At 40.4% G+C, this 19,381-nt stretch overlaps 1 protein-coding gene across 1 annotated transcript in view; it reads left to right on the top strand.

Moving 5' to 3' along the window:
• GAB2 (GRB2 associated binding protein 2) overlaps nucleotides 1-19,381 on the top strand; it is a 185,537-nt gene that overhangs the window by 1,657 nt on the left and 164,499 nt on the right. The gene's annotated exons all lie outside the window — the stretch shown is intronic.

Consider the following 19,381-nt stretch of genomic DNA (forward strand, 5'->3'; position numbering starts at 1 on the left):
TTTTAAAGCTCATTTTCAGAGACGTCCATGTAGCCAAAGAACTATAATTGTTAAGAAAGAAGATTTTCTCCTCTTGAGGGCCATATCAGTTCATTAGGAAAGGTGAATTTTTATATTAGGTTAATACAAAACTGTTAGTTACTAATGCTATTAATGTTTTTACAACTATAAAGCAAAAATAAAAATCTTTGGCCTCAGAGAGCTTCTGAAGACTATCAATAAAAGTGTAATACCAGGGCTTCCCTGGTGGCGCAGTGGTTGAGAATCCATCTGCCGATGCAGGGGACACAGGTTCGTGCCCCGGTCCAGGAAGATCCCACATGTCGCGGAGCGGCTAAGCCCGTGAGCCATGGCCGCTGAGCCTGCGCGTCCGGAGCCTGCGCTCCGCAACAGGAGAGGCCACAACAGTGAGAGGCCCGTGTACCGAAAAAAAAAAAAGTGTAGTACCATTCCATACCACCCACTGGAATAAAGTATCCAGAAAAAATGTGACTCTTAATTGTCAAGTTAGAACACTACCCTAAACAACCTTGAAACTTTGTTTTGAAACAGTTTGCAAATAAGTTGACACTGTATCTACATTGACAGATGACTACTTCAACTCTATCACCCAGACTCTCTTTATGATCCATTTCTTGGGTATTTTTGTTCCCAAGCAACTTTAGCTCAAAATAACCGGGTTCAGAGGCTTTGGGGTCAACCACCTTTTTCTCTCATTTGAAGTACTTGACAGCCTATAGTCATAAGATGACCTCAGCCTTTTCCCATCTCCCTCGCAGCTCCAGCCCATAAGACCAAACTAGTAACAGCTTTTCTTAGATTAGGGTGTGATGTGTTCCATTGGTATGAATGGAAGTCTCCCCTACTGTGGAGGTTCACTTCCCTTAGTTGAAACTGCGCTGGTTTATGTAACCCTAAACTCTTGTGGAACAGTCTTCCCATACATCTTCTTTTCTTTGAGGGTTTTGAGAACCCTCTGTTCGTTAGAGGCCCAAGTTCACTAGAACAAAACTAGGAAATTTCCTAGCCCCATTGCTAAACACCCCCCCCCCAAAATTGCTGCTTATTCTGGTATATATAATAGCCATGTGGTATTATAGATTGATAAACGTTCATTATAAGAATATCAAGAATCTGAAACAAGGGGAAAAGAAGTTTATGAAATCTATTACAACTATTAAAAATTTTTTTAAAACCTTCTTCTTTTTATCAACAATTTGGGGAGGAGGTAGGTGTAGGAGTAAAAATAAATAAGGAAAGAAGCTATGACAAATGTTACCGGGATTAGCTTTGGGGATTTCTTCATCAATGTCTTTTCTAATTTATTAATTATAAGAAAGTGTAAAAAGTCTCTTCAGTATTTGCTGTGTGCCCTGGAGGAATTACAAAAAAAATGACCTCTGGAAAATGGTGAGTGTTGCCTCTGGGGCATCACTGTATGATTGCAGTGGGAGGCTGACAGAAGGAACAGCCCTCCCATCACACTGCAGTGTGCATGTGTATATGTGTGTATGCACGCATGTGCACAGGTGTGAACACACACATGTATACATGTATATAAAGCTGAAATCAGATCTTCTTGAGGAAAAAAATACTTTATGACACACCCTGCCCTGTAATTTTCTGTTATTTTCACTAAGTTAAAAAATTTAGGGGAAGAGATTGGCAGCAGCACTGCCCCCTAGTGGCTAATTTGGAGAAAGTTGTGTGTTGATTCTAAAGAACAATGGAATTAAGAAAACTTTATTTGTTAAATAAGCTCATTTATTAACTCTATGTTTCCCAGGCACTGGATTAGATTCTGGGAGTAAAGGTTTATCCATCCCTTCAGTCTTAGCGGATGACATTGCCTTCTTCTTCACAAAGAAGATTGAAGCTATTAGGGAGTAGCTGTCGGCACATACTGTGACCAAATTTCCAAATTTACCTGTATCCGCATGGTTCCTTATCTTTTTTCTGACTTCTCAGAGTAGAAGTACTATTTCTAACTGATTATCATTTTAATAGCCATCTGTTCAGCATTTACCAGTGCCAAGCACTATGCTTAGACCATTCATCTCTTAATTTAATCATTTCAGCCCTTTGAAAAAGGAGGCGACTTGCCCAACATCACCTAGCTTTGTCCCAAAGCCTGAGGTTTTTTTAAAATTTAACTTTATTTTCGGGTAATTGTAGAAGCTGTGTAGTTGTAAAAATAGTGAAGAGATAACCCATATACCCTTTACCCAGTTTCTCCTAATGGTAATTTCTTGCAAAATTATAGTACAATGAGATAATCAATATATTGACAGTGATACAGTCAAGATATAGGACATCTCCATCAGCACATGATCCCTTATGTTGCCCTTTTATGGTCACATCCTCTACCATCCCACACCCACCACATCCTTAACCCGTGATAATCACTAATCTCTTCTCCATTTTAATATATTATTATTTCAAGAGTGTTATGTGAATCGATTCATACAATACATAACTTTTGGGGATTGGCTTTTTTCATCCAGCATATTTCTCTGGAGATGCATCCAAATTCTTGTATGTATCACTTGTTCATTCTTTATTACTGCTGAGCAATGTTCCACAGTATGGATGTACTACAGTTCATTTGTTTAACTGTTTACCCATTGGTTTTAATTTACATTTCCCTATGGCCAATGATGTTGAATATCTTTTCATATGATATTTGCCATCGGTATATTCTCTTTGGTCAAATGTCTCTCTTCAAGTCTTTAGTCCATTTTCTATTTGGATTGTTTGCTTTTTTTACTGTTTAGTTTTGAGGGTTCTCTGTATGCTCAAGATACCAGTCCTCATCAAATATGTAGTTTGCAAATATTTTCTCCCAGTCTGAAGCTTGTCTTTTCATCCACTTAACAAGGTCTTTCCAGAGCAAAAGGTTTTGATTTGGATAAAGTCCATTTTACCAGTTTTACATTTTATGGGTTGTATTATTTTGGTCAAATGTAAGAACTCTTCGCCTAGCCCAGTTGCAGAGATTTTCTCCCTGTTTTTCCTCCCAAATATTTTATGGTTTTATATTTTTCATTTAAGTCCATGATCTGTTTTAAGTTAATTTTTGTATAAGATGTGAAACTTAGATTGAGATTTTATTTTATTCATTAGTAGTAGTAGTAGTTCTTGGCAATGGATGCCTGATTGCTCCAACACCGTTTGTTGACCAGGCTGTGCTGCCTTCATTGAATTGCTTTTGCACCTTTGTCATAAAGCAGTTGGGCAATTTGTGTGGGCCTATTTCTGGGTTCTCTGTACTGAACCATCATCCCATGTGTCTATCCCTCTACAATACCACATACTCTTGATAACTCTAGCTTTTTGATGAGTCTTCAAGTCTGGTAGACTGATTCCTCTTCTTTATTCTTGATCAGATTATTCTTAAATTTTTCTGAAAGGTAAATTTGAAAAGTCAGCACATCATTAGAAAATTTGAACAATATTAAAGTATAAATGAAAATTACCTGTAATCCCATTATCCTTCAATTTTTCTTTAAACTTGTCTTCTCAACAGAGAATATGAATGTAACAAATATAATTTAGTTCAGTAATTTATCAAGCAGCCATATGTGCCAAGTACTCAAATTCTGGGACTACAAAGAAGAAAAATAAAGGGTTCCTTGAGAGGTGGCCCTAACTAGAAGTAAGCCAAGAGAAGAAAGCTTCCCAGCCAGAGAGACCACTGACAGTGGAGGCCAGGTGGCAAGGGCCTGAAGAGTGTGTGCAGGACACTAAAAACAGTTTGGTGTTGCTGGACCATCAGCAGGATGATGGAAGTAGTGGGCTATGAGACTGGAGAGGTAGACAAGAGAGAACATACAGGCTGGTAAGAAGAGCCGACAAGTTAAAATGGTCAACAGTGCATGAAAAGGTGCTCAGCATCAGCAGTCGTTAGGGAAATGCAAATCAAAACCATAATGAGTTAGCACTGCACACCTGTTAGAATGGCTGTCCTCAAAAAAACAAGAGATAACAAGTGTTGGCAAGGATGTAGAGAAAAGGGAACCCTTGTTGCACTGTTGGTGGGAATGCAAATTGTTGCAGCCACTATGGAAAACAGTATGGAGCGTCCTCAAAAAACTAAAAATAGAACTGTCACATGATCCAACAATTTCACTTCTGAGTATATATCCAAAGGAAGTGAAAATAGGGTATTGAAGAAATATCTACACCACAGTGTTCGTTGCAGCATTATTCACACTAGCCAAGATATGGAAATAACCCAAGTGTCTGTAAATGGATGAATGGATAAAGAAGATGTGAAAAAAAAAATATATATATATATATACACACACATATACATACATACATACACACTAATGCAATAATATTCAGCCATGAGAGAGAAGGAAATTCTGCCATTTGCAGCAACCTGAATGGACCCCGTGGGCATTATGCTGAGTGAAATAAGTCAGAGAAAGACAAATATTGCATGATATCACTTACGTGGGGAATCTAAACGAAGCCAAACTTAAAGAAATAGTAGAATAGTGGCTACCAGAGGCGAGGGGGTGGGAAAATTGAAGAGATGTTAATCAAAGGGTACAGACCTCCAATTAGAAGATGAATAACTTCTAGAGATCTAATGCGCAGCATTGTAATTTTAGTTACTGTATTGTACACTTGAAAATTGCTAAAAGAGTAGATCTTAAATGGTCTCACCACAGAAGAGAATTATGTGATGTGAATGGGGGTATTAGCTAAAACTACAGTGATAATGATATGAATGTGTATGAATGTAGCAAATCGACATGTTGTACACCTTAAACTTACACAATGTTATATGTCAATTATTTCTCAATAAAGCTGGGGGGAAAAAAAGAACAGGCGAGGAGGAGGTCTTCAGAAACTAGAGTGAATTGAAGATTTGTTTCTAGACCATCCTAAGCAGCCAGGGCTTTATATCAACTTATTATTTGAATATTTAAACAAGTGCTCTTTCTGGTCCCAATTCCTGGGACAGATAGCCATATAGAAATTTCTTTTAGCAGCTTTCTGCTCTGTGGTCCTAATCACTGGATTGATTCTTTGATTGTGTTCACAACATCAAAGAGACTGCTCTGTTCCAGGGCCAGTCTCCTGAGTGTCTTGTCACTAGCAATGGGTCAGAGTTTCTTATTTGGAAGCAACCCTTATGTCTATCAACAGATGAATGGATAAATAAAATATGGATGTACATGCAATGGAATATTGTTCATCCTTAAAAAAGAAGGAAATTTTCATACATGGACTTACTACAAAATGGATGAACCTCCGTGACATTATGCTAAGTAAAGTAAGCCAATCACAGAAAGAAAAATATTGTGTGATTCCACTTCAATGAAGTACCTAGAGGAATCAAATTCATACAGACTTGCCAGGAACTGGAAGGAGGGAAGAATAGGGAGCTGTTGTTTAATGGGTACAGAGTTTCGGTTTTGCAAGATGAAAAAGTTCTTGAGATGGATGTTGGTGATGGTAGCACAACAATGTGAATATTTAATGCCACTGAACTCTACACTTTAAACTGGTTAAGATGGTAGGTTTTATGTTATTTGTATTTTTCCACATGTTAAAAAGAAGAAATGCCTCATTTGTTAGTACTTGGCCCTGCTAATACTTTAGTCCAAGAGAGAAGACAGGATGGAATCGCAGCAGCCTTGAATGATAATGGAATATACAGCTACCCCTCCCCCAGCTTTATGCTTGTTTCTTTTTATTTATCTACCAGTTGTCAAAATAGTGAGGGGATTCCTTAGTAGCTTTCAAAGTGATCAGTTAAGGTATTTTGGGGTAGCATTATGAGCTCACACATTTATACACATTTGATGTGTTCGAACCTATTCTGGTTGTTGTCCTTGTAGATGCTCAGATTGTGCTCTTTAGCCAGTGGGAGGCTATTCAAGTTGGCTTCTGAGTCCTTTTGACATAACCTTACTAGTAGGTTTGTTATCTGATACGACAGTTTGTTATCTGATATGACAAGATGTTCCAGGCCTATCTTGTACGTTTCTGATCCATACTTTGAGTTAACCATTTCCTCGAAGAGTTCTTTTCTTTTATTAAAAATGGTATCTAGGGCTTCCCTGGTGGCGCAGTGGTTGAGAATCCGCCTGCCGATGCAGGAGACACGGGTTCGTGTCTTCCTGGTCCGGGAAGATCCCACATGCCGCGGAGCAACTAAGCCCGTGAGCCATGGCTGCTGAGCCTGTGCGTCCGGAGCCTGTGCTCCGCAACGGGAGAGGCCACAACAGTGAGAGGCCCGCATACCGAGAAATAAAAAAAAAAAAATGGTATCTAGAAACCACATGGGCTTTAAGGGGTGCTCATTGCTTTTGGGTTGGTCACACACACTCAGTTTCAAATATTATCAAGATTTCATCACAGTGGCTTCATCTATCCCTTTTACTATTTCTTTGCTGAAATATCTTAAAGCAAATTCTAGACATGTACATAAGTCTTATAAACATGTGTGTGAAAAGAAAGAAAAAAATGCAAAAAAAAGACAAGAAAGAAAAAAAAAAAGTCTGTGAAAATACCATACCTTCTGTTCACATTTCCCCTGGTTAGACATTTATGTTACTTCTAATTATTCACATTTCTGTTTTAAAGGAGGAACATCTTCTGAGAGTTTCCCCCCAGCTGATAAGCCACAGGATTTAGGTATCATTAACTATCACCACAGTACACTTGGAAGATTTTCTTGGAGAGGCAATCATATCTTTCCTTAGCCTGCCTTGGAAAAACATACCAGTTGGAGGTTTGCTGGCTTGCAAGAGCAAAGAAAAGGGCTAAGGTTTATAAGTAGAGAGGTTAACATTCTTGTGAGGACTATAGGAATGAATCTGTTGTTTTGATCTCTTGATATAATTTTCTAGAGGCAAAAATGGGTGTAGTCTAGATAGGCGTATAATTTTTTGCATACCAACAGAGGCTACAATATGTTGAGTTTAATTCCCATTAGAAGTCTAAAGATACCATCATTGATGAATGGTGAGTCTACAGTGTACATGGTATTCCCCTCTGAGTTTACAATCTTGTTGGGGAAGCAGCTTGAATTATAGTGGCAGACAATATAAATGGCAAAGACGGGTGCTGTAGGAGCCCAGGAGAGATTGGTCTAGTGTGGTCAGTGATCTCAGTGTCACAAGACCTATGTTTAGATTTTACTTGCTGGGGAATCTGCCATTTTACCTCTCTGTACCCATTTTCTCCTGCATTCTTAGCACTTAGTACACATGTCACCTTGTGGCAGCCTTTCCTGCCCTGTCTTCCCCATCAAAATGAGTTATGAAACCCCTTCTCCACGCTCCTGTCATTATGCCTTAGTACCATTGACTAACTTGATTTATGCTGTGCTTCTCCCAGCATGGTAGCTTCTGGACTGCACCATGTCCTTTGTTCATCCTTGTAGCCCTGGTTCCTAAAACCTAGTTATTGGTTGACTAGGACTTTATATGCTTTTAAGTCTGAACAAATATTTCTTTAGGATTGGTTACATTTCTTTGGAGAAGAAAGAGCTTGAGCCGGAATTGGAGTGAAAGTGTGATTTCTTTTTTTTCTTTTAGCAGCAGGTTTTGGAAACTTTGATGGGATAAGCTATTAAAATTGAATTTTTTGGTAATATTTAAATTTCACTCTTATAAAAAAGTTATTATAAATACAGAATATTATCAAAAAGAAAATAGCAACATTAATAAAAAGCACTTGTAATACTCCTACTACAGCATGTACATTGTTAACATTTTAGTGTATTTCCTAGTCTCTTCTTTTCTGTGTCTACAGTGTGCTTTGTATACTTTATAAAATCAGAGTGAGACTGTACCACCTTTTGTATGCTTTAAGTTATATAGTATTGAAAATATTTCCCTGTGTCACAGTCTTCTAAGATGTGGCTTTTAATGGTTGCTTAAGCATAACGTGACATAACACAGAGCTTCTCAAGTATGTGTAATATAAGGACACTTTAAACATTTTTACATGTTCTTGATGTTGAATTAAATTATCTTTATTATTATGTTTCCCAAATGTCTATAAACAAAAACTGTGAGGTATAAATGTATACTTATAGCCCTTCTACAATTATAAAACCAAAACAAATTTTCAGATTAACTTCAGAGCCAATATAATTCACGTTAACAACACTGGATATTTTGCTGAAACTAAATTGATGCTTAAAATGTAGATATGGCCCTTATTCTTTTTTTTTTTTTTTTTTTTTTTTGGCTGCATTGGGTCCTTGTGGACTTTCTCTAGTTGCAGTAAGCAGGGCCTACTCTTCATTGCGGTGAGCAGGCTTCTCATTGCGGTGGCTTCTCTTGTTGCAGAGCACGGACTCTGGGAGCACGGACTCTGGGTGCACGGGCTTCAGTAGTTGTGGCTCGTGGGCTCTAGAGTGCAGGCTGAGTAGTTGTGGCACACGGGCTTAGTTATTCCGTGGCATGTGGGATCTTCCCAGACCAGGGATTGAACATATATCCCCTGCGTTGTCAGGCAGATTCCTAACCACTGCACCACCAGGGAAGTCCCGGCCCTTATTTTTATGGAAGCTTCTGTTCTGTGTGCCATGCTTTTCTTTGTTTGACCTAGAGTGAAACTTTGGTTTGTATAGCAAGCCATTTGGCTTTTAATTGGTATGACCACATTATTTATATGCAGTCACCTCTGTCCTTCTTTCTCATTAGTCATTAGCCTATGAAATTTTAAGAACTTAATACTTAACATCAATAAGATAATAAATGCAAATGCTGATAATCAAGAAGCATCTTTCACTTGTAAGATGATCATTCACATGGTTGAGACTATATTTACATATTTTAAGATCACCCTTGAGATAAAAATTCAATATTGAAAAATATTTTGAAGTGGATTTGCAGATCCCTGGGGATGGCATGTCTTTGGGCCCCATTTGAAAAATCCTGGTGTGACTGTAAAATGCGTGGGCTCTGGGTTGGAATCCAAACTAAGCCCTCCCTGTGCTCTGTGGGTTTGAGCAAGTTTCTTAATCTTTCAGAGCTTTCATTTTCTAATCTGTGAAGTGTAGATAATGGTAACTTTAATCAATTAATTGAATAATTTTAACTCAGAGGAGTGCAAACATGAATGCTTTTTTTTCCTCTAGTCAGAATTCCCAACTGTGCTTTGTCAAATTCTTCCTTTCTGGGGGCTTCCCTGGTGACGCAGTGGTTGAGAGTCCGCCTGCCGATGCAGGGGACACAGGTTCGTGCCCCGATCCAGGAAGATCCCACATGCCGCGGAGCAGCTGGGCCTGTGAGCCATGGCCACTGAGCCTGCGCGTCCGGAGCCTGTGCTCCGCAACGGGAGAGGCCACAGCGGTGAGAGGCCCACGTACTGAAAAAAAAAAAAAAATCGTCCTTTCCTGTAGGGGACAGATCCCTTGATGGTACCTAGGGCAGAGTCCACAGACCTCTGGTCACTCTGGGTTATTGAAAGTGCACCATTGTAAAATTTCAGTATTATCTAATTGAAAGCTTTTCCTACTCCTATTGCTGACCAGACGTGTGGCTCTGGGGGCGTGAAGTGGGAAAAGGTAGATTTGTTTTACCTTTCCGCTCCTCTTCCCTGTTCCTCACCTCAGCGAGTTTGGGGGTGGGAGGACAGTCTGTCTGGGGTATTTCTTCCCTGCTCCCTTCTAGGTCTGAGAGGTTGGTGTGTAGGGACGGGCACGAGGGAGAGGGAGAGGGATAAGTGTCTCTTACCTGGCTGCTCTTGGGTCCTCCTTGATGACATTTACTGGTTGCCTGACCAGCACTGCCTGTGTGCACTCCCCATGATTGTTGAGTTCCTTAGAGGATAGGCTTTCTCACCGTGTGCTCTCCAGACCTGGAGAGGAAACTGGTATTATGTTCTTTCAATCTCTTTTAGGCCAACCCCTCCCCTTCTTGTTACCCGACAGCTGGGGCCCACTTGCCCAATGGACAGCCCTCTTGGGTGGGGACCTGGCAAGAGGGCTTAAGGCCATCGATTTCCATGGGAGTTCTTGACCAAGGGGACTCATGTCCAGGCCAAACAGTGGGGGAGCAGCGCTGCTGCCCCTTTTCACTCCATTTCTCCTTCCCCTGTCCAGAATGGCCCAGGGCACATGTGAAATTAAGCTGCCTGAGCAGATTTTCACCGAACATTACGATTTTTAAAAATTCTTGTCCCAATTCTTTTTTTGTGGCACCCCTGAACTCAGTAACTGATTGACTTAGAGGACCCCACTGCGAGGGTAGGGAGAATACCACCCCAAAATACAGCACGACCCACTAGGTCAAAGGATCCAAGGTTCCCCCCTCCCCATCTCTACTCTTCTTTTGTGGGCTGTGGAGGGGGAGGGGCAGTGCAGGGCCACAAATGGGGGCTGTGTTAAAAGGATTCATACTACAGCTTCTTAATACATCCTTGAATTAGCCGAGCCTCAGTTACTGACTGCTGTCTACTTTGTGGGGAGCTCACCTCCTCTCTGTTTTTAGCTATGGGTTCTATTTGCCAATCTGGTGCAACTGGAAGAGCCACTACTTTATAAATTGCTGTGGTATTAAATATGATAATGCCAGGCACATTGTAAGCACTCTATGAACGGTAACTGTTACAGTTATTGAAGTGCCAAGTTTATTTGACTCTTCTCTTGTTAGACATTTAGGTAGTTTACTCTTTTCCACTATTTTAGATGATGCTGTGATGATCTTTATAGCAAAGACTTTTATCCTTAGGACAAATTGCTATAAATGGAATTTCTAATTCAAAGAGTGCAGTTATTTGCATGGTTTTTGTTACATCGTACCAAATTGCCTCTCAGAAAGGCTAGAATTTTGCTTTCCCTGATTCTTCTTTGATACCTGATTCTTCTTTAATAATAGATAGTATAATTTTTGAAAATACTTGATAATTTGACCGGTGAAAAAGTAGTCCCTGATTTTAATTTGGATTTATTTGATTGCTACTGGTTTGAATACATTTTCATATCTTAAAGACTCGTATTTTTTTTTAACAAGTTGCTTGTTCAGATGATGGGTGCCTTTTGATATAAATAGGAAGATTGAGTAGTTTTAGGTATGAAAAAAAAGGGAGCTTGGAATAACTTGAGCAGGGCATCTCCAGCAGTAGGGAGGGAAAAAAATGACCATATCTAACCAGACGTTCCACTTATTTATCAGTTGCCTTCTGAGACCTTTTAGCTCCGATTCCATTGATTTTCCCCCGTGCAGGCTTCTCATCTTAATTTGGTTTCAAGGCCTACCTCAGATGTTATCTACTTTGCGCCACTTCCTGGTTTCCTCCTGGAGGACATGTGTCTTCCCACATCATTCCACCATACCTCCATACAGCTCTTAGGACGATGCTGTTTGACTGTGTTTTTAGATCTCTCCCTTTAATTACACGGGCTCCTCAAAGGCAGCGATTTTTCTTTTTTTGACCTCTAGTGTTTGGCACAAAGGCACTCAAGCAGGAAGTAAGGTGATGAGTAAGAATCATCCTTTTTCTCTGGTAGCTCACAGTTTATCGAAGAAAATGGACATCTAAACTTACTAAATATAATGGAGAGTGTTCTGCTGTGCTAGAGGTTGTGGATAATGTTACAGGGGAGTGGAATAGAGGAATTTCACTTACAGTGGGGTAGTATCAGAGAAAGCTACGGTGAGAATGACAGTGGAGCTGGGCTTTGAAGAATGAGTAGGAGTTCATCAAGCAGATGGGAGACGAACATTTCAAGTAATGAGAACAGCTTATCAAAGGTCTAACGATACAGGCACATGAATGTCGAGCGAAAGTATATGGATGGGGAAGGATTAAGAATGAGATTCAAGTGGCCCCCTCTGTTCTCCTCAAGACCCCATCTTCATTACCTTTACTCACCATGATCCCTTTGCTTTGTCTGTAACATCTCCCCCTGTCTCCTCGGACCTTATCAATCGTTCTGCAAAGTTACTGAATACTTATTATACACCATGCACCAAGGAAAATAGACAGAAATGGGCTCATGGACAACTTTGAATGGCATCATGGGAATGTTAGCCCCATTCTGAAAATCTACACAAGAGAGTGGTGTCTTACCCAGATTCTTTTTGGACTGCTAAGATTCCAAATAACTAACACATTTTCTATTATAGCAACTGTAGATAAAATAGATATTCTTAGCAATCAGAAGAGTGTTATAATTTCTTTAGTTCCCCATGATAACAGTTTCTCTCAAACCAGGCTTAGGCAATCAAAGAAAATATAGTTTCATATCTTTTTATATAAATGATCTTCTTTTCTGTCAGTTCACATCTGTTGTTCCAGTTTCTTTTCCTTCGTGATAAATCTTTGGACATGATAAAGCATGCCCAAAACATAGTGGCATAAAACAACCACTTTATTTTGCCCACAGATAGTATGAGTCAAAAATTCAGACAGGGCATGGCAGGGACTTGTTTCTTCTCCCAGATGTCTGGGACCTCAGCTGGGAAGATTTGAATGGCACAGCATTCCTCACTGCTGGGAACTGGAATCATCTGAAAGTGTCTTCACTCACATAACTGTCAACAGGGTTAGGATGACTCAAAGGCTTCATTCAGCTGGGGCTGTTGACCAAGAGTGTCTGGAAGTGGGCCTCTACATGCAGCCTGAGCTTCCTCCCAACATGGCAGCCTCTAAGTAATCAGACTTCTTGCAGGGTGGCTCGGGGCTCCAAGAGTGAGGGTCTTAGTGGCCAAGGTGGCAACTACATGGCCTTTTTAGTGACCTCATCTTAGAAGTCACGCAGTGTTACTTTTGCCACATCTAGTGGTCAGAGGAATCTCAGGCCCACTCAGATTCAAGGAAAGGGAACATAGATGCCCAACTACTTGGCAGATGGAATGTCAAAGAATTTGTGGCCGTTTTTTAAAATTGTCATAATTTATAAGATTTTAATTTTTCAGCATAAACAATCTCCTTTGAATCTTTTCAAAGTTCAACTTCCTAATCAGAGCCCTTTGAGTAAACACTTCATTCTTCAGAGTTCTGCCCACTTCCCTATCTAAACCCCCAAATCTTATTCCATCAGGGCAGGGATTTTGTTTGCATCACTTATCTCCAAGTCCTCACCAACCCAGAACGGTGTCTGGCAAATAGTTGATGCTTAATACCTGTTACTGACTGCTTCATGAGAATGCTTACTATGTCTGTGTGAGTTAGAGAGAAGAGGATGTCTGTGTGGCCATCCATACTGATGTCTGTGTGGTGTCCTCTGCTTCATTGTCTAGTTTGGAATGTATCCTAGAGTTGTCTGTTGAGTTGTAACTAGTCCTGTCTGTCCTTTGGGAGTGATGTGCAGGAACGCACTATGGAGGTTGTGGTGCTAGACATTTGTCTCAAAGTCCCTGTGCACTGAGACCTCTTTGCTCCAACCATAGACCTCTGCTGGTCCACCAGCCTCTTAGCAACTTCTAGATGCGCAGAGTGCCAGGCAGGCTTTAGGGAGAGAGCACTGCTGCCCCAAGCTCATTCTTCTGGCTGTCTCCTGCTGCTACATCCAAGCCCTTGCTCCCATACATATATTGACACAGAGCTGAAGATTGAACTTCATTAGCCTGAAGGCCACCCCCATGTTCTGTATGGGAAATGGGAGTCTCAGGATTTCTGCAGTTCCATTGCTCCCTAAGTTGAACTGGTTTTGGTGACAAGAAGGAATGTGTATGTGGGGAGGGGGCGTGTGAATGAGGACTGTGTCTTTGTTTACCAGTTATACTCCCTTCCTTCCCCATAAGGCCAGAGCGAGTGGGCTTCTCTTTTACTTCCCCTTCTATGGCTGGGGCTTCTCCTATATCACATCCTCCTTTCCAACTCAAACTTAGCTGCAAATAAGGAGGTACTTTATAGATGGAGCACATGACTAGAAACTTCTCTGTCAACAAGGGAACACAGATTAGGAAACATTTCAAAAATATTGTAACAGTTACTCTCCATTACATTGAGGCACAATTAAAATGACCTTAACTAGTTATGGACCAGCCGCCTTCCACCAGACCACATTTTCACAACACCAGTACCATAATGGGAGCCTGGAGAGTCTGTTTGAGGAAGGTGTGAGTGCATTGTCAGGACTCTTCAGTGCTGCCTGGTCCTTGTTGCTGACTTTAAAAAGTGAATCCTTGAGCGTCGATTTTCTCTTCAGTAAAATGGGGATATGCTACCCGTCTTCAGATTGTCAGCTACTACAAGTTCAGCATGATTGTTAAATGAATGCTTAGATGATTTCCATGGAAACCAGTTTCCCATCTCATTCTTCCTGAAGTCTCCTAACACTGTTTCCAAAAGACCTGGGGTGCTTTAGAAAATATAGATGCCAGCCTGCTCTGGTCTAAGTGAATCAGAACCTCTGAGGGATGGGGCCCAGGGATTTGTGTTAAAAAGTTAATCCATGTGACTTTGTGCACCCCCTGATTAAAAACCTCTGCCAAAAAAAGACTAGAGATACAATATTGTAGTGTTCTGGGGGCAAGTCTTTTTATGAGACTGTCTAAGACTTCTGTTTAAGTTGGACTTGACCAGGTGAGAAATCACTTATTTACAGCTTGCTGTTATGGGCTCCAAAGTGATAGTGTTGCCAAGCCTGGTTTCTACTCCAAACCCTTTGTAAACCAAGGGGACAGAGGCAAAGTGCCTCCTTATTTTCCTGAGTGTCCTTATTGGGGTTTTCTATTAAGTGGACTTATGGTTGGTGAGCTTTGAGCCAGTAAGTGCTGTGCTCTTTTGTTACTGCACTTGGTGTGCCTGGTGTTAACACAAACTGTCTGTCTAAAGCTGCCTGATCCTAAACTGATGCATTTGTGTGATGGTGGATACAAAGGGGTCTATATTATCTTGAAGAGAACAAAGCAGTATTATTTTTTCCTTGTAGGAGGTTATTGTGCAACAAATGCCTAAAATGTCTCCTGGGTACAAGGACATCTGCTAGGCACAGTGAGGGATAAGCGTTATAACAAGGAGTCATATGAAGCTGATAATATCGGGAACCCATGGGGATTTGGGTGGGAGGGATGGTCAAAGGGGCTTCGACTTTATAATGTCTCAATTCTTTTCTTTTTTACTTTATTAGGATATAATTCACATACCATAAAATTTGCCATTTTACAGTGTACAATTCAGTGTGTTGAGTATAATTCACACAGTTGTACATCACCACTGCCTAATTCCAGAACAGTCCCACCCCAAAAGGAAACTCTGTACCCATCAAGTAGCCATTCTCCATTCCCTTCTCCATCCCCTTCTCCCCAAAGCTCATGGCAACCACCCTTGCTTTCTGCCTCTATGGATTTGCCTGTTGTGGATCTTTCATATAAATGGAATCACATACTACGTGACCTTTTATGTCTACCTTCTTTCACTGAACATAATGATCTCCAGGTTCATCCATGCTGTAGCATTTACGTACTTCATTCCTTTTTGTCTGAATAATATCCATTGGGTGAATATATCACATTTTGTTTAACAAGTTTAATGTGATTGTTAAAATGAATGCTTGGGTGACTTGTATGGAAACCAGTTTCCCATCCCATTCTTTCTAAAGGACCCAGTGGAATTGTTAGGTCATATGGTAACTCTGTGTTTAACTTTTTAAGGAGCTGCCAAATGATTTGTCTCAACTTTTTTATAAAAAGAATATATTCGTACTATTTTTGTAGTTATGAACCGATTTTTAAATTACTTTTAAAATAGAACAGGAAGTATTACAGAGGATGCAAAGAAGAGTATATATCCAGTTCTGATTGTATTCTCTGGAATTCACCAAGTTCTGTTGCTTCTTAATTTTTGCTAAAGTCACAGAATCAGAACAGTAGAAGAGCTACTTCCCTTCTATCAAAGTCTCTAAAAGAAAAGATGGAGAAGAACGTGGCCTTGTTCTTCACGTCAATCTCAAATGTTTCCCCCACAGTAAAATGTGATCGTGCCTGTTCACGTCAGAGCATGTTGACTGAAACTCTTTCCTAGCACTTAACACATTGTGCCAAGGAGCAAGTCCTGTATATATATATACCTCTCTCCTAGATGACGAGGCCCTAGAGAGCAAAGAAAGTTGGGCTCCTATTTGTACCACCTGTAGAGCATATGCTTGATATATGCCCATTAAATATTGACTTGAGTTATATTAACATCCTTAGACTTTTCAACCTGATATTAAGAGGAAAATTCTTTTCTGACCAAGATCCCTAGTTCAATTGTCTGTTATGTGGAGTTTCTCACTCTTCTGTTTCCACCCAGAGAAATATGGTTTAAGGCAAGGTAAGAGTTCACATTTTTTTTTTTAACAAAGCAACAGTAAGCAGGACTAGTTGTGGGAGTAGGATTATTGTGTTACTTATTATGAAGCTATGTTCTCTAAGCATGTCCATAGCTGTGAGGTCAGAAGGTTGGTAGAGAGCATTTGAGTGAAGATTAGAGAACTTATTTTCTAAGAATTGTATTGTGAGCCATATACACACACAGGTATACATACATACACATATATAGGTATATATAGAAAAAATATACATGGATATTCCTATTCACAAGTAAATTTCTCTGTTCATATGTATATGGGATACTGTTCTGAGCACTTCTTGTATGTTATCTCATTTAATCTTCACAGCAGCCCTAAGAGATAGGCACCTTTATTTTCTCTATTTTGGGGTTAGGAACAGAGGAATAGGGAATTTTGGAAATTTGCTAAGTTTTCTCCATTAGAAAAGAAAGGAAACAGATTTTTGACCCCAAGTAATCTGGCCTCTCTATATAGAATAAGCACATGTTTTTGTGGGACAAATCTGAGTTTGGATCCTGGCTCTACTGTTTAATAAGAATATGACCTTGGACAAGTTATCTAATCTCTCTGAGCCTCCTTTGTACAAGGGGTAGTTGGCATATTGGGAGTAAAGTTCATCATTCCACTTTAATTCCCTCTGCTACTTCCTTGTGGGTATGTCTTTGGTAACATTACACAATGTGACAATGGCAGGATATGAGAGTGATGGCAGATTTCAACTGAAATTTTTTGGAGTTTTGTTGTGTAACAAGTAAGCGATTCAGCATGTCCTTTTCTGGCCGTGATGACAGCGTTGCTTTCTAAACTCACTGAGAGACCACTGTTACTATGGACTTAATTCTGACCCGGTGGGAAATATCTTGGTAATATGAACTTTGTGAGAGCTTGGGAATGTGATGGTCAATTTAGTTTGCTATCAGTGAAGAGAGAATATTGTACCCCAGACTTTAGGAATGCATATTTCAGAAAGTGTGTATCTAAAAATCTTGACCAATGCTAGTACATCTAGAGAAGATGACCAGGGGATTGTGTGGGATCCATGTCAGAAACGGAGTAGTCGAAGCCTCGGGGCCCTTTTGGTGTGAGGAAAAGAAGAGGAAGTAGATTTCTTTTCTTCTAGCTATGAGCTTTCTTGTGCTTCTGTGTTTCAATCAATGATTTCTGTATCTTCTTCCTATTTTCCATGGAAATGATAGAATTCCCTACATGACCTACTGATTTTTCTGGAAGCCTATTTCTGAAGTCAGATCAAAGTTATATTAAGTGTTTTTTTTTTTTTTTTTTTTCTGTAGTACGCGGGCCTCTCACTGTTGTGGCCTCTCCCGTTGCGGAGCACAGGCTCCGGACGCGCAGGCTCAGTGGCCATGGCTCACGGGCCCAGCCGCTCAGCGGCATGTGGCATCTTCCCAGACCGGGGCACGAACCCGTGTCCCCTGCATCGGCAGGCGGATTCTCAACCACTGCGCCACCAGGGAAGCCCCATATTAAGTGTATTTTTTGAAAAACATTAGTCTAGAGAATCTGCAAAGCACAAAACTTTCACTGTGAGTAGAAGAATCATGACTTATAACCACTGGTTTTGATGTCATAATCATGGATCCTATTGGAATTCCTTGTTATTAGTAGACACAAATAAAACAAATCTGCTCCCAGCTCTATAGGGACTTTATTAAAATTGGAGGAATAGTATTTTCTGATGCTTTGAGCTGTTAGAAAAATAAGCTTTATTACGGCTAAGTCTGCAAACTGACTGCAAAAAGGGATGATTGGGTTGATTTCTATGCAGGGTGACTTAGCTTTGTGTAGGGGCTGTGCAATACACAGAGACTAACATAATTGTTGTTCTTGGAAGGTCCATTAGGCCTAAAACTACGTCTCCCTGTTGTTAATTGTGCTAGGGAAAAAAAAGCATAACTCCAGTTTTCCCTTTTGTGGATCCAGGAAAGCTTTGTTTTGGAATATGGAGGCCCCAGCAGAAGAGAGCTAAGGCAATGTAGGCTTTTACTGAGTGCCTGCAGGATGCCTCTCACTGGGGATGTAAACGATATGGTTCTTGGCCTTCAGGAGCCTGGATTAGAAGGAAATTGATCAATCCGTCAATCACTAATTGAGATCCACTGAGAAAAGTGCTGCAATACAGACATAAACAAAGTGCTGTGAGAGAACAGAGTAGGGTACAATTAATTGAGTGAAAATGAGCGGAGAAGGCTTCAGTGAGGTGTTATATGCACTAGGTCTTAAAGGACCTGTGAAAGTTGGACTGGAAGGGGGGAAGAAAGGTATTTCAGCCAGAGAGAAGACCGTGTGAAACTGCCCCCCCCCCCACATGCTGGAATGATTGGAATGGAGCTGATAGGAGGGAGGCGTGGTGGGATTTACAAGGTAGATGGGGCCAAGTTATAATGACTCTTGTGTGTTATGTTAGGGAATTAGAGTTTTCATTCTCTGAGGACCCTGGGAACTGTGAAGGTGTGTGTGTATGTTTTAATAGCCTGACCTCACATGTGTGATACAGCAACCTTTGGTTTTATGATCAAATAATTTGGGAAACATTCCATACTATATTTCTCTTTTTTTGGAGACTGTGTATGTAACCACATTGAAGGCTCTGAAATAAGATAAACACATTTGACTTGTTTATGCATGGTCCAATGTGTTCAAACATGGAATCCTTTTCATTTATTTTACCTTGTATCGTGTTTAGGACATCTGATACAGGGAAAGGAGGAGGAGGAGGAACGACAGGTTTCTAGGAAAATAGAAGAACCTTGCTCACCAATCTATCAATATTGGGGGTGGGGGGAGGGAAGGGGAGCCATTTCTTAAACCTGAAGAGAACCCTGCACCTGGGCGTGAGGAAGTCTTGGTTCTTATTCTGGCTTTGCTGTTAAGTGTGCTGTGTGCCTTTGACCAATTCACTGTTTTGAAACTCATCCTCCAGACACAGATGGTACTGCCTGACCACAAATAATTGGACACTGTATTAAGCAGTTTACATGCATTAGCTCATTAAACCCTCAAATCAAACCTAAAGTTAGATTCCCATTTCAAGGATAAGAAAACTGAAGAATTAAGAGATAAAGGAACGATTCAAAGTCACTGTTTAGTAAATGAGGGTTCTTG

Source organism: Kogia breviceps, chromosome 7, assembly GCF_026419965.1.
Source record: "Kogia breviceps isolate mKogBre1 chromosome 7, mKogBre1 haplotype 1, whole genome shotgun sequence".
In the NCBI taxonomy this organism is placed as follows: domain Eukaryota; kingdom Metazoa; phylum Chordata; class Mammalia; order Artiodactyla; family Physeteridae; genus Kogia; species Kogia breviceps.